The sequence below is a fragment of the Phocoena phocoena genome, chromosome 3 (genome assembly GCF_963924675.1).
Source record: "Phocoena phocoena chromosome 3, mPhoPho1.1, whole genome shotgun sequence".
NCBI lineage: Eukaryota > Metazoa > Chordata > Mammalia > Artiodactyla > Phocoenidae > Phocoena > Phocoena phocoena.
The window spans coordinates 147174649-147190835 of record NC_089221.1 but is presented as its reverse complement, the minus strand read 5'-3'; the positions used below and the strand labels follow the sequence as shown (position 1 = coordinate 147190835).

The 16187-nt window shown below is 50.4% G+C and overlaps 1 protein-coding gene across 5 annotated transcripts in view; it reads right to left on the bottom strand.

The window, feature by feature from the left end:
• Nucleotides 1-16187, bottom strand: part of KCNIP1 (potassium voltage-gated channel interacting protein 1) — a 355966-nt gene that overhangs the window by 122825 nt on the left and 216954 nt on the right. The gene's annotated exons all lie outside the window — the stretch shown is intronic.

Sequence of the window (16187 nt, the reverse complement as noted above, 5' to 3'; positions counted from 1 at the left end):
GGCATCAGGAGGGGACTAATAGAATTGGCCAAGGTCACTCAGTGACAGAAATGCACAGCCAGGATTCAAGTCTGGATCAGCCTGGCTCCAGAATCCTGCCTCCTGATAGCTATGCAAGGACACCCTCCAGGCTTCACGCTACTTGGAACCGTGTGAGAATAGGAAGCCTGGCCAGCATGCTGTGCCCGACAGCACTGCTTGACTGCCTGGAACTGCTTTTATTAAACTGTGCCTTAAGGCACATGGGTCTATGCTGAGGGGAGACTTAAGAAGCACCCTACAAAACTCATGATGGTGTTCACAATAGGGATTTGGTTAAAACACTAGCTCACTGCATCACACAGGGCTCGGGGGGAGAAATTTCTCTCAAACATCAATGTTAATAACTGGTATGTTCTCATTTGAAGGTAAGTGGTTCTCAAACGTAAACGTGCATCACCATTACCTGGAGGCTTGTTAAGACACTGATGGCCGGGTCTCACTCTGAAATTCTGAGCTGGGGCTTGAGAATTTGTATATCTCACAAATTCCCAGGTGATGCTGAGGCCACTGGTCTGGGGATCACATATTGAAAACCACTGCTGTGGAGGTTTGCATAACAGATCATGTTTCGTTCTTTGCAGGGGCCGCTGGGAAGCTCAGAGACAGATTAGGGACCACCCCAGCAAAAGACCATGCGCTTTCCATTCTAACTTTACATGCAGCTTCCTTTTATTTTTTTTTTACTTGTATTTTCCTATTTGTCACAACTTCCTGACTCACATAAATAAGCAAGTTAGCATTTAACAATTTTTGTTCAACAGTACACGTCACCAAAAAACCCGTGAAATTCAAGCACGTGCACACGCGCGCACGCGCGCGCACACACACACACAATTAATCAAAAGATTCAGTGAAATGGCTAAGCGCTTAGATTCCAGCATTAGGCTGACATGGGATTCACATTCAACCTCTCTATTCCTCAGTTTCCTCTTCTGTAAAACAATACTTCCTGCTTCCTAAGCCCTTTGGAAAGATTTTTCATGTGATAACGCATGCCGCACGGCGCCTGACATAGCTAGCTCGATAAATGCTAGTGATCATGATAATTATGATCTGCCAGAAACACAAATAAATAGCCATGTGGTTGCCATTGCTCTCCACTGACTCTCTCACTGGAAGGAAGTGAGGAAAAGCTTTCTCATTCTGTGTGATAAGAAGCCACCGTGGAGAAGACGGCTTTTTCTTCTCTGGTCTTTGCTATGTATGATTCTGCAGGAGACAGAGTGAACTCCACACACTGGAGTGTGGAGTGGTGATCAACTTTTTCCTGCCCAGAGCGTGACATTGTGGGGCACAGCGGGAGGCCCTATTATATTACTGTCACACCAGGGGAAAACAGACATCTCCCTGTTGGAGAGCGACGACAAGTAATGTTAAAACACCAAATCCAAGTATTCAGAGCCTGATCAGAGCCAGAGTAGCCTTCCCTGCCTCCACCCAGGATCATTCTTCCCACTAGGACCTTGATCCTGAGTTTTTAACTTTTCCTCCAGCAGAGAAGATTTTACAGAGCATGGAAGGAGCTGCATGGCTTTGTCATTTCTCTGAATGAAGAAATTTCACCTTCATGCTAATTTCATCTTCATTATGAGTCAGTCAGGTAGACATAGTTCTCCCCACTTTATGCATGAGTAAACTGAGGCTTGGAGAAGCAAAGTCAGCTGCTGAGGTCACACAGTTGATGTTATCTGACTTCAGCAACCATTCTCATGTGACTACAGTGTGAAACCCAGCAGATCGGCTGCCTCAGGGTTCAAAGCTCTTTCACATTCTTCTCTCCCCTCTTGTGTTTGCTTATCAATATGGATGACAGCTGGCTGAAATGGGGTCTTATCTGGAATGAATTTAATGGTGGCCTCATTCCCAGGAGGGCCTGAGGCCTGGGCAACAGTGGTGGAAGACAGGGAAAGATGGCAGGATATGCGGGGTGTGTCAAACAGGCCCCTGTGTCAAGTTTTGGTGCCCACTCTTTTCCTGCCTCGACTCCCTGGCCCTAGTACAGCCTTGAGGTAAAAACCTTCCAGATGGTATCCCGGTGACCCAGACAGACCCACATCAGGGGACATGACTGTGGAAGACCCATCAAAACAAGAGGCAGGAGTGGTATGTTATAGTGAAGGGAGCCTCAGACCTGGGGTCAAGAGTTGTAACCCTAGCTCTGCCATTTGCTAGAGGTAGTAAGATCTTGTGTGTGAGCTGAGAGTGATGTGGCCCCTCCAGACAGCCTGGCCTCCAGCTTTACACTCATCCTGAGGCCATTCTCCTTCATTCTATCCTCCCTCCTATAGTATACTGAATAATGGCCCCCAAGATGGCCATATCCTAAGCCCTGAAACCTCTGTGAATGTTCTTATCTGGCAAAGATTTTGCAATGTGATTAAGTTAAAGATCTTGCAATGAGGACGTCATCCAGGATTATCCAGGTGGGCCCTAAATGAAATCCCATTTATCCTTATAATAGGAAGGCAGAAGGAGACGACACATACAGAAGAAGAGAGGGGGCAGAGATTGGAGGGACGTGGCCACAAGCCAAGGAACGCTGGCAGCCACCCAAATCTGGGAGCAGCAAGGAACACATTCTCCCCGACAGGGAGTGTGGCCATGACAGCACCTTGATTTGGGCCCAGCGATACTGACTTCAGAATTCAGCCCTTCAGAACGGTGACAGCATAAATTTCTGTTGTTTTCGGCCCATCTAATCTGTGGTAATTTGTTACCAGCCATAGGAAGCTAGTACACCCCCACGCAAATTCAATTCTAAAAGCATTGGCGAGTCATACAGGTTTTACTGAAGGTTACATGGGGAGACGAGAAAGGAATTCACATTGAACGTGATACAGCTGGAAATTAACCAGGCTCCACATGGAGATCTCTGTCCTCCAGGAACCCTCCCCTCAGCTGAGACCCTCATCTTGTCTCCATACAATCCTTCCGTGACCCCAGAGTGTCCAGGGCAATTTATCTACTGCCACTCTCGGGCACACACAAGAGCCTCCTTGAAACAGAGCACTCGGCAAGCTGGAATTGACCCCGCATAAGAAGACACTGTATTTTCTTTGCCATGAGTGGACCGAGCAGGGACTTCAGAGTCGGACAGATCCAGAGTCGTCCTCCAGGCTCTGTCACTCACTGCTGGGAGATAGTGACCTCTCGGCAGGTGCCTCATGATCTCATCTGTTAAATGGGGTTTGAATACCTATCTCTTGGGGTCACTGTAAGAATAGGAGAGGCACCCAGCCTTGGGCTTGGCATACAGTCATCACTCAATGATCATTTATATTAGATAATGATGCTTGGATTAATTGAGCGGTTACTGTGGGTCAGGCATCACTCTAAACTTTTTACAGGGATGAGCTCATTTATTCCTACCTCTGCTCTACGAAGTTGGCATGAGAGGCACAAGAGGCTATAACTACAGAGAAAGTGTAGCCTGCTACTGAAAGTGACTGTGGCTGACGTGTGGATCCAAACCAGGGCGATACCACTCCAGAGCCACATTTTTACTCTTGAATGAGATGGGGGCGTCCCGTCAAGAATCTAAGCTGGGACGTGGCTGTGTCTGGGCATGCTGGCGAACCAGGGGCGGCCCCTCCACCTGCCTCAGCGAGGGGACCCGAGTGTTTCCTGCAAGAGGACACATCCCGCTGCCTGCTGAGGTTAAAATAAGATAGGCTTCATCCCCACTAGGATGACCGTAATTTTTTTAAAAAAGGAGAATAACAAGTGTTGGCAAGGGTGTGGTGAATTGGAACCCTTGTACTGATACATGGCTGGTGGGAGTATAAAATGGTGCAGCTGCTATGGAAAGCAGCTTGGCAGTTCCCCAGTAAGTTAAACATAGAATTATCCTATGACCTGGCAATTCCACTCCTGGTATGTACTCAAAAGAACTGAAAACAAAAAAACAACAACAACAAAAAAAAACCCCTATACATGAAAGTTTGTAGCAGCACACTAGTCATAGAAGCCGACAGGTGGAAAAATCCTAAATGTTCATCAAATGATGAATGGGTAAACAAAACATGCCATACCCATACAATGGAATATTATTCAGCCATAAAAAGGAATGAAGCACTGACTCGTGTTACCGCGTGCATGACCCTTGAGAACATGATGCTATGTCAGACACAAAAGGCCACATAGGGTATTATTCCACTAGTGTGAGATATCCAAAGGAGGCAAATCCATAGAGACAGAAAGCAGACTAGTGGCTGCCAGGGGCTGGGGGAAGGGGAAGAGTGGTTACTGGGCTTCCGTTTGGGTTGGTGAAGAGTTGGGAAATGAGGCAGTGGTGATGGTGGCACGACACTGTGAACATACTTAATGTATGTACTGAAGCGTACACTTTAAAACGGTTAAGATAATGATACAAGTGGACTTCTTTGCAACACAGAAACAGACCCGCAGACCTGGAGAATGAAACTTGTGGTTGCTGGGGGCAGGGGATGGATTGGGGGGTGTTGGGATTGACGGGCACACACTGCGATATTTAGAGTGGATAACCAGCGGTCAGGTGGGGTGAGACTGCTGTCTGTATAGCGCGGGGAACTCTGCTCCATACTCTGTAGTAAACCAAATGGGAAAAGAATTTGAAAAAGAATAGGTACATGTATATCTATAGACACATACACATGTATATGTACATGTATATGTATCTATAGATACATGTACATATACATGTATATGTACACGTACATGTATAATAGATACATATACATGTATATGTATAACTGAGTCACTCTGCCGTACACCTGAAACTAACACAACATTGTTAATCAACTATCCTCCAATATAAAATAAAAATTTTAGAAAAGAAAAGCTAACACCAGAGGTCCAAAAAGTGGTTAAAGTAGTCAATTTTATGTGATGTGTCTTTTATAACAATAAAAATATGAAGATGGGCTGATGTATATGATTCTCCCCCTGTCTCTTGCAGAAACTGTCACTGGAGGATGCAAAGAAAGTGTGGAAGTCGGAGCAGAGGCTAGAAGACCTTGCTTGAGGAAGCGTAGACCCAGAAATCCTGGATCAGCTGCAGTGATGAGGACGCAGGGAGAAGGTTGAGCAGAGACAAGACAGAGGGAAGAGGGCAGGCTGCTGGGGCAGAGAGCATGGCAGAGCACCTGGGACGACCTACGAGCTCTCGCTCCTGTGGGAGCCCACCTCAACTTACAACCTGGGGGAACCGAGCCTCAGAAAGGCGAGCCCACCCACGTTGCCCATTGACACGGGGCAAGAATCAAACACAGGCCTTTAGCCACTCTTCCATACCGCACCCCAGGTTGGGTCGATATCCTGCCCAAGTCATTTCCTGAGCTGGAGGAGGAAGAGAAGGAGACCCACTGGCTCAGAGAAACAGATCTGCTCAGAAAAGAGGCGCTGCAGGCAGCCCAGTGCAAATGGCCTTTCTCTTTGCTGAGAAGTTGCCTGCAGAGACCTTCCCGGCCTGTGTGGTGTGTGGGGATGCCCCAGCCCATCCGCTCTTGGGGGCTGAACCTGTCTCGGTGCCATTCTCAGTCATTCTGGCCAGATGAGGCCACCGAGTCAGTTCCTAGGGAAGGACAGGTCTGGGAAACGCCTGAGCAGCCCTCCGTGGAAGGCTCCCGCACTCAGCCCCTGCAGGAGGGCTCTCCAACCTCTATCAAGTTCCAGCTGTGAGCAGAGAACAGGGACTTATTTTTCCGTGGCTTTCTTGCCTTCATGCGCCATCTGGCTGACCTCCATCCCCCTCCCCAGGCTTCTTGGAGACCACGTGTGCACAAAGCCTTGCCATTCCCAACTGCCATTTGGCTTCTCCCTACAAGTGTGACATGGGCCACAGTGAAGGTCAGGATGGGCTCTGGGCCAAGGGTCCTAAATATCCTGCTCGGCCTCAGTGTGACATCTGAGGTTTCTTTCCTCTGCGACTCCAGATCCCCTCCACTGAACCTGCTTTGTCCCACATAAACAGCTGCTCCTATGGCCTTTGGCACTAGAGAGGACTACTCAGGCTCTGACGCATCCCTACCCCACCCGCCCTACATGGCATGACTCAGTACACTCCCCAAGCGCATTCCAGTTGGCTTTCTGTCACTGGCAACCAAGAGAATCCTGATGGATAGGACGGGAGGAAATTCCCCGAAAATCAGACCTGCCCTTCATCCCATTTCAGTAAGCGGTACCAGCCGTTGGTCAAATCAGACACCCGCGAGGCTCTTATTGTCCCTCACCCTCACCACGGATCAGTCTCCATGCCCAGCTGATTTTATTTCGTACCTCTTGAACTTGTCCCTTACTCTCCACCTTAGTTTGGGCCTCATCATCTCTTGCCTTTAGCAGTTTTCCTTAGTAGTTTCTCAATTGACTTCCATACCCACAGTGTCTTTCCTTCCAACCTCTGCTTCTCCCCCAGTCCACTCTCCAGTAGTTAAGTAAAACCAGAGTGATTTTTCTGAAACCCAAATCTCATGCCCTGCCTCTGCTATCAGTAACATTCATTGTCTATGTGCTAAGATACAGACTTTGGCCTGGCATTCAAGGCCCTGCCCGGCCTGGGTGCCACTTATCGTACAGCCCCAGCAGAAGCACCCCACCCCCCACCCCGCCGAGCCCCCGACCACATAGGATTCGAGAATGTGCTGAGCTCTCTCACCCTCATCCCTTGCTCATGCTGGCCCCTTTCTGGGACATCCTCCGCCCTCCTCTGTTTGGCTAACTGGTCACCTCCATGACCCCTGCCTTCACATGCCCCCCATCTGTGTCACTTGCTCTCCTTGGGGCGTCTACCCAGACCCCTGTGCACACCCTATCCAGTCACATGTCCATGACCCTCTGTTTACTTGCGTGTCTCTGGGGCATCTGTCTCATCTGTCGTCATGTGCCTGGCTCCCAGCACAGGGCCTGCCACATAGTAGGGGCTCATTAAGGAATCAGTAAATAAGTTAATAAAAATGATCAGTGAGTCTGAGCTCAAGGGCTCTTGACTCTCAGGTGAGGAAAGTGGAAGCTTTTCCTCCCGCCCCTCCTTCCCTCCAATGGTGTGATTTGGACCCTTGAGGCTCCTCTTTGCACAAATTCGGCTCAGCAGAACCTCCAGGGACACTTTGAATTCCTGTAAATTACTCTCCTGCTATGACTTGTAAGCTGGGTTGCCAAGCAACGAGAGGGGATCTGGTCCTTATCAAAGGGCCTTATCCGCACATTATGCACTCGGAAGGTGTCCTAGCGTGCAGGTCGGGGGTGGGCAGAACCCCACTCCCTCAGCCCCTCTGCCCTGCTGGGCTCCACAGCTGCAGTCTCATCCCTGGCCCTGAAAGGAGCTGGCCACGTTGGGGGCACCCGAGACAGTCTCTTTCTGAGCCTCTGTGCTGACTGGCTCACTATGCTGGGGGTCAGGAGAGGAGAGAGAGCTCATGAGCTGTGACCTGGTGCAGACCCAGAGACCACGCACTTTGAAATCAGGAAGCTTGGGGTTTGCAGCCCGGAACTGGCGCCCGGCCATGTGCCCTTGACTGTGCTTCTCCTTGCTGGGTCTGGTTTGCTCATCTGGTCAGTGCAGATAGTAAGACCACTTGCCAGGGCCGGGGGAGGATTAGATGGGATGATGTGAATCCCGCAGTGACACCCGGCACTGAGTAGCGGCACGTGAATGGCTGCTGTTGGTTGTTATCTAGGAGGCCTGCTGCCACCCTGAGTAGTGGAAGCCACAGCCTTGTGAGGTCAGGCCTGGAGCATGAGTCCCTACTTGTGCCTAGCACCGAGCCACCGGAGGGAAACGAAACTGAAGCCACCACTGTGGCCTTTTGGGAAAGTCCTGTCACCTACCCTAGATGTCACAGCCTACATGGCAGACCGGCAGATACATGCCTAGTCTGCAAGTTCCTGCGGCCGAGGAGCAGAGGGGGAGGTGGTGAGAGGTGGAGAGCTGCGAGGCCAAGAGGGAAGGCTACTTCTGTGGGCTGGACCAGGGCCAGGGCACAGAGTCCCGTGGTAAATATTTGCTGATGGACTGGACTTAAAAGCAAAGGAAATCCATGCATTGTACAGGATCTGATCTTAACCTTTCAGAGCCCTGCAAATTAAAGGCATCAGAGGAAGGTTTGAGTGTGGTGCAGAGTGGCGGCCCTTGGGCTTGTAGGGTCTCCGAATCATACATGGAGGGAGCTGCCAGCCTCACCCAAGTGGTGAGAATCCACGGTGAGGTCATTTCATGCTGGCCTCAGCTTGGTCCCTCTGGCACCATCCCATCTCAGTGGCAGCTTCTACCCCTGCTGCCTGCTTCACTGCTCTTTGCCAGGGTCAAGACCCAGGTTAGACTCCAGGCAGGCCGTGCCTCTTCAAGGACACCTTACTGGATGCCTGAAGGCTGCATGGTGGTCCCTTACTGTGCTGCGATGCCTCCATGATAGCAGTAAACACACGTTCCAACTTCGTTCTTGTGACCGAGCACAGGAGCCAGGTCTGGTCCACGTTTGGTCTGCAGCCCAAGCACAGGGTGGGAAAAAGCAGGTGTCTATTACAACAGGTGAGAGGTGGAATGAATGCAATCTGTCTTTCTGGTTTCTCCACTGCTAATGCATTTATTGTTTCTGCCTCTCCCTGCCCTCAGATTTCACTCCATTTCTTTCTTCTATCTTGCACAGCTTTTTAATACCACTTGTGTCCTATTGGGATTAAAAACTAAGAGAAGCCCTGAACGGCTAACCTGCCTCATGGGTGATGGAGCCAGAGCCCAGGATTCTCAGGGCAGAGCTGAAGCCAGGCTGAAGTTTCACGGGATGCTCTAGTCTGGCTCCCAGGCAAGGTTCCACCTTCTGCTTCCATCTCTCCCTCTGTCTCTGGGGATGGCTGGCAGCTGACTGTGGTTCTGATCCATTGCTCCCGTAACTACCTCCAAATGCTATTTTTGTGAAGCCATATTCTCCTCCACACCACTGTAACTCCCAGCCATCCCCGCCACCTGCTCCATTAGTTTCAAACCTGTAGCTGGTGTATTTAAAGGGCACCGCAGCCCAGTTCATAGCCCTGCCTATGAACTGGGACAAGGCTGCTCTGGAGAGAGGGCAGGAACAGATGTTTATCGAACACCTACAAGGTGTCTTGCACTTGCCAAAGGCAGGTGTGCTCTTTGCAATGACCTGCGGGGTTGGTACTGCATTTATAATCCCTGCTTTAAAGACTGAGGAAGCTGAGAGGGGATGCAACTTGCCCAAGGCCACGCAGACCGTCCATGGCAGAACGTGGGCTCACGCCAGGGCTCTCTGCTCCCGAGTCTGTGCTCCATGCCCTGCCCACAACTCCTCCCATGTCCCGTTCAGAAACGCCAGAGGTGACCCAGGATCACCTCTTGGGAAAGATGCATGTGTAAACTCGAAAGAGGCCCTTTCTTGTCCAGGAAGCTCTGTCCCCTCTCTCCGTCTCCGCAGAGCCGGCAGCTGGGAGTCCGACTCCACAGTCTTCAACTTTCCTGGTGAAATTTCCTGTCACTAAATGTAGAGGTGTGCACTCATTGCCAAGTTCATGGCAGGCCTAATTCAGTAAACATGCACTTATTTGTTTATTTGGACAGCAAGCAGGCTCACAACAGTCTTCTGATTTAAGCCCCAATAGAAAGCCCATTTTCTAGATGAGAAAACAAGCTCAAGGAGGCTGGCTAACTTGCCCAAGGTCACAAAGATGCTAAGTGGTGGAGCTCAAATTCAAAACTAAGTCTGTCTAACTCCAGCCCAATTCTGAAGCGCAGTATTTCCAAACATCAATTGGCCATCTGCTGGCTGCGTGATTGGCACGGTGCTACTCAATTTTTATGAGCTCTCTCATTGAATCAGCAAGTGGCACTGGACTATCTGTTATTAAATCATATTTATAAAAGGGAAAACTGAGCATCTGGCTAATTTGCCCAGGGTTGCACAGCTAAAGAATGGTGGAATGGAGGTTTGAATCAGGCCCTTTTGGTTCCAGAGGTTAAACTCTAAGCATTTGCTGTCCTACCCCTGCAATAGGACATGTCTATCAAATGCAGGGCACCAAGCTAGGCTCTTGGGAGGCAGCAATCAATGAGATGTGTTCCAGGGGAGGATGACAGGAAAGTCCTCAGTCACAGTGCAATGTGAGAAGGGTGGGCTGAGGAGTCTCTCCAGGGTGGGGGAGGTGGAGAAGGGGAGGCCATGGGTGCACGGGGGCCAAAAGTGGCTCCCAAGAGTAGAGGACACTTAACGTGGATCTTTAAGGACAAGCACGATTTGGGTGGGAAAAGAAAAGGAGGAAGGGAATTCCAGGCAGACGGAACAGCCTGTGCTAAGGCCCAGAAGCGAAATAGAGCATGATGTTCTCAGGGGAACGCAGGTGATTCCATGTGGCACTGGCCAAGGGTTCCAGGTGGTGAGCAACTTAAGAGGCAGGCCAAGGCCAGGTTGAGTAAAGTATGAGGTTACAAGCAGCGGTGCAATCTTATGGTCAATTAATCCACGACAAAGGAGGCAAGAATATACGATGGAAAAAGGCAGTCTGTTCAATACGTGGTGCTGGGAAAACTGGACAGCTACATGTAAAAGAATGAAATTAGAACATTTCCTCACACCATATACAAAAATAAACTCAAGATGGATTAAAGGAGCTGTATGGTTTCAGGACCCTCCAAGTCCATCCATGTTGTGACAAATGGCAGAATTTCATTCTTTTTTATGGCTGAATAATATTCCATTACACACACACACACACACACACACACACACACACACATATGTGATATATATATCAAGTCTTTTACATCCATTCATCTCTTGATGGACACCTAGGTTGCTTCCATGTTTGTCCTTATTTAAATACTTCATTCAGGTCAGTGCTGGAGGAAGGAGGAAGTGAAGAAGAAGATATTCAGGTGAAATTCATATGCCGGCTCTTGGGTTCTCCAGTTTCTTCTCCTTCCCCCACTCACAGTGTTCTAACTTTTCACTCCCCCCTCCCAGATCCATCACATGCTTATGTCCACCCCACAGTCCTAAGCATCACAAAATCTTGGGGTGGGAAAGCACCTCTGCATTCCTCCTGGCTATTGCCTCCTCTTCCACATGTGACCAGAAATATTCTACTTGCTTGCCTCCAATGATGGGCAACTCATTATATGAGATAAAGGACCTGTAACTCTGACAAGTCGGGCAGTGGTTGGACATTAGTTGCCCTGATCTCATTTGAGATGTAAGAAAACTAAGCAGGTGCCACCATTAGATTGCACAGAATTTCTGGGGAAGAAAAGGGCCTCCTTAGCTGTGTCTGGGTGAGAGGTCACAGGTCAAAGATGAATGCATTGTATGCTGCAACAACTTCGCTCTCCAGTGTAATCACAATAGCATTTATTGAGCACTGACCGTATGCCTGGCATTGTGTATTAGCTCATTTTAATTGCTGCTTCCACTTTTACCCACAGACTGACGTCAAATTTTAGAGGCGACGTTTGCTAGAGGAAGGAGGAGTGAATTGGTTCTGTCTGGCTCCTGCTCTAGTGCCCCTTCTGGCCTCTGGTTCTGGCTAAGGCAGTGTCAGTGGACCTCAACTCCAGGGCAGCCTGTAGGTCTACGCAGGCCTATGGGATCTAGAAACTGCCTTACTTATGGTCCAGGGCCTCAGCCTCGCGTTCTCTGCCCTCTCTTCCCTCCCACCCGACCCCCTGCACACACACAGGTAGGGGTACAGGAGGGAGCATTTCAGATGTGGTTCAGGGCCCGTCTGCGCTCTCAATATCCCGTTTCAGCTTCAGCATCTGAGATGGCAGGAAGCCTCTTCCCCTCCGGTCTCAGCTGGCTTCTGTCCCCTGGTCCCATGCAGAGCAGGACAGAGCCCTGTTCCTGCAGAAGGTCCCGCAGAGGTGTGACGGGGCCCCCCGGGCATCTCCTAAGCCTCCCCTCCCTGCGCAAGACCAAGATCTCCTCTTCTGCAACCTCGGAGCCTCTGATCTGTGGGTGTCCTTGGTAATGGGCGGTGCTTGGGCAGGCAGCAGAGAAAACCCTGCCCTGGCTCTGTGTGTGCAGCTGTGGTCAGACAAGCTCACCTGATCCCAGGGTGCACATGTTCGCACAAGTTCCTAATGCTGAAATAACACCTCTACCTCCCACTTGTAAAATCTCAAGCGTGCCCGTCCATCTCCCTTGCTTCTTTGACCCTCATAAAACCCTGTGAGAGAGGCCAAGTAGGTATTACTGTCTCCACCTTACAGGTAGGTATTATTGTCCCCCTTTTACAGATTAAAAAATGAGGGTTGGAGAAGTGAAGTGATTGCTTCCCGAGAGTTGGAGTAAAAAAATCAAAGTCAGGTCCACCCAAGTCCTGGTTCTCTGCTTCTTTCATTCATTGTTTCCATGGGTTTGCTTCTATACCCACAGGGCTAGGTAACTTGTCTGGGGTCACATGGCTGAAAGATGGCAGCAACAGAATTGAAACCGAGAGACCACGGACAGGGTATCCGGTGCAGGACGCGTGGAACTGGATGACGACCCTTCTCAGCCCCTCGCTGGCTGGTCGCCTCCTCACCTGCAGGTCCCTGCTGGTCTGGGCTCCCACTGGTGATGTATGGGGCAGGGAGCGGGCTGGCAATTCCTCCCTTCTCTCGGCTTCCCTGGCTGCCAGAGAGGCAGGTGGCTTCCTCTCATTTCCCATTCAAAAGGCATTGAGCTTGCAGAAGGCAGATGAATGAGCTCTTCAGCCAGGGAAGATTTTGTTGCTAAAATACACGGTCTGATTATGAGTGATTGAAGGGCTAGGAGAGACTGCAGTTGTCTCTGATTTGTTCTGGTTTGAAGTAGTTCTAAACAAGTCACCAGGAGGCAGGAGCGGGGGCTGCAGAGTTCAGCGTTGCGGGCCTTTGGCAGTGACACATTTCCTGAGGACGCCAGGGCCGTTTCTGACAATCCTGGACAGGGTTTTCAAACAGTTTTTGAAATCAGATTCGGTACATTTATCCTGTCTCCTTTCCATGTGGCATGAAAGCTTCCCCATTTTCTCTCTCTCGCTTTCTTTTCTTTCTTCCTTTTATACATATATATTTTATTTTATTATTTTCTTGTCCTCTCCAGCATCAGAAATGAGCCGCAAATTAAGGGAAGGCGGCTTGGGGAACCGAAACCAGCCTGGTGTGGAATAATGATGTTATCGGTGGCCTGAGGTTCGTCGTGCCACTGCCTCCCATGTCTGTCTGACAAGGAGAATCTGCTTGAGAGAATTCATCCTGTCAGGATTGAAGGCAGTAATTCAGGCCAGTGATTCATGACCCCTTTATGGGCCCATGAATACATTCATCTTCCAGATTGATCTCATTCCAAAATCCACGATCGTCCATTCCAGCAGGAGGTGGCAGAGGGAGTGCGATGTGTGGGAGACAAGCCTCTCCGCCAGCAGAGACGAAGGGGGACCCTGGCGGCTGCTCCGCGTGACGGGAAATGCAGCTCAGTGAAGACGTTTCAGTTAGATGGTGTGTGAGATGCCCGACTCAGCCCCGCAAGAAGGCTGGACAGCTCCTTCCTCACCAGGAGAGGATGACAGAGTAAGACACCTCCCGCGCCCCCCCGACGCCCATTTGTCACTTCTGCCTTGGTTTGAGTCATAGGGTTGCTGCAGCTGCGACTGTCCTGCTCCTGCCCTTTAAACCGGACTGAGCCAGCCACCCACCGTTCGTGAACTCTCCGGGGTCCAAATGCTTGTTCAGGGATGACGGCCCTGCCCGACCCCAACAGAGGCAGGATGACCAGCCGTGAGGAACACGCACAGACGCTGGAGCCAGGTCAGCTGGGTTCAAACCCTGGCTTTTCATTCTGGTGGCTGCTGTGTGAACGTGAGCATGTCACTTAAATTCTCCGTGTCTCAGTGTCCCCACAAAGCTCACCCATGGCCCGACTGTGTGGCTGAAAGGAGTTGAATATATAGTAAACACTGAGCGCTACCTGGTACACAGCCAGTGCTCAGTCAGTGTTGGCTAACCCCACACGCTCTCCCGTGCTTTGCCCGCTGGCTTCCTAGAAGCTCTGCCCTTGACTCTGACGTCTGCTTCCAGTCCCATTGGTTTGGGAACTCCCTGGGCAACCCCCTTTGGCTTCTAGCATCTTCATTTCCTGTATACATTTTGGCCTTGGTCACAGCTCCAGCTCTGGTCCACCAGAATGCCACCTACTAAGCAGGCCCCAAACTGGAGGGGTGTTCAGACAGGATGAGAGCTTTGGGACCGCTGTCCAGTGTTTGCACAGCTGAGGCCCAGAGAAAGGAAGGCACTTGCCCAGGGGCGCTCACCAGTGACCCCTGGAGCTGGCGTCCCGGCTCCAAGTCTAATGCTCTCTCCACTGTCCCACGATGCTTTAGAAGGTGCTTTCTTAGTGATGCCACTTCTCTTTTCCTTGACTGTGCCTCAGGAAGGAGTCCTGGCTCATGGACACCGCTCTGGAACACACCTGAGTCTCTCAGGTGACACCCAGTCTGGCATGGGTCTCAAAGGTAGGGTCCCTCAGTTCTCAATCTGAGAGGCAGCTGCCAACTGTGACAAGATCTCCACATGGCAGCCGTGGCCTCACAACCGGTGTAGTGGGTGGGCTGGGTGGGTGTGTCACAGGGCGTCAGCATTTGCAGAGAAATGTGCTTTTTTTTTTTTTTTTTTTAAACAAATGGACAGATGAGCTTCCCTGTATGGGGGTGGGGCATTCCAATGTTCTAGAACAAGTTGTTTGAATTACTGTCTTTTTATTGCGTACAAGAGAATAAACAAACCCTTTGCATGTGTTTCCTTTCTCTGTTTTCAAAGCCATGTTCTTAAAACCTTGGAGCTTCAGAAACAACTTTTTTGGGTCCCTGCATCTTTATGTTGGAAGGAATGTCAGCTAGCCTGGTATGTACATCCCTGGCAGCCCTGTTATCCAGGCAGGTGTGGAATGAGCTTGGATGAAGCCCACCACCCTGACACTCCCCTGCCCCATTTTCCCCACACAGCCCTTCCGCAAGGCTACAAGAGAGCACTGCCTGTCAAATGCTTGGTCTACACCCATGGTGCAAACTTGCATAATGTAGGGGGATGATGGATCACTTGTAAAGAGCCTGGCTCTTTGGAGTCAGAGCCTTGAGTTCAAATCCAGCCATTTGTTAGAAGTGTGATCTTGGCAAAATTATCCTTTGTCTCTAAGTCTCAGCTTCCCTTCGGTAAAGTGGGGTAAAATACTTATCCTGCGGGGTTCTTAGGAAGATCGAATGAGCTAACACAGGTGGTAGCTCCTTCTCCTCTCCCCTTCCTCCTACATTCTAGAACCTAAGCACTCTGGCCCACCACAGGCTACACCCCAGAGAGTTAGTCCTGGAGATGGGCAGGGAATCAGCCCCCAGGGGCCCTGCAGGGCAGAGACGCAGGGGTCTCTTCCTTCCATCATCTTGGGGTCTCTACCACAGATCTTCCAGGCAAAGTGCTCAGTGCAAATACAACGCCCCCTTGCTCAGCACATCCAACCTTACCCTCGGGGGAGGGCTCATCTTTTGAAATGCTCGGGATGGAGCCTGGGGAAGGTGGGCCTCGTGCAGGGTCCTCTGCTTCTCTGGCCAGCGACACTTGCTGTGAGTTATTTTCACGGATTCCCCTACTGATGGCACAAGGCATGGCCCTCACAGACGCAGCTCCCTGACCTGAGGGCTGTCCTCCTGGGCTCTGCTTCAGAGCAGACTCACAACTAGGTTGCACCACTGCATCCCCTTTGTCTGCACCCCTCCTACACTCCATCGCCTATCCCCACCTCCATCCTTCACCCTTCCAATCCCCAGCCTCAGCATCTACCACAACCAATGAATACCTGTCATTCAGAACTCTTGGAAGAAGCCAGGCCAGGGGAGCAGCTTGGCAGGATTTTGCTGGTCTTGAAGTGGACTCTCGCACGTGGACTGGGGGGCTTGTCTGAAGGAGGGGTGGTCTAGTTAGATTGATCTGATGCTCCATCCCATCCAGTTGTGCACACAGCACTTAAAACCACATGGCCAAGTGGTACCTGCTACACTCTTCATGAGAAACCCAGTGGGAACAACGGCTCATGTTTACCACATGTGGACCTTGTGGTACTGCCTTTCACAACTCATTGAGGACACTTGACAATTGTTATTTACATTTATAGAGAAGGAAACTGTAGTTAGAGTCTGTAACACCCAGCCCCATA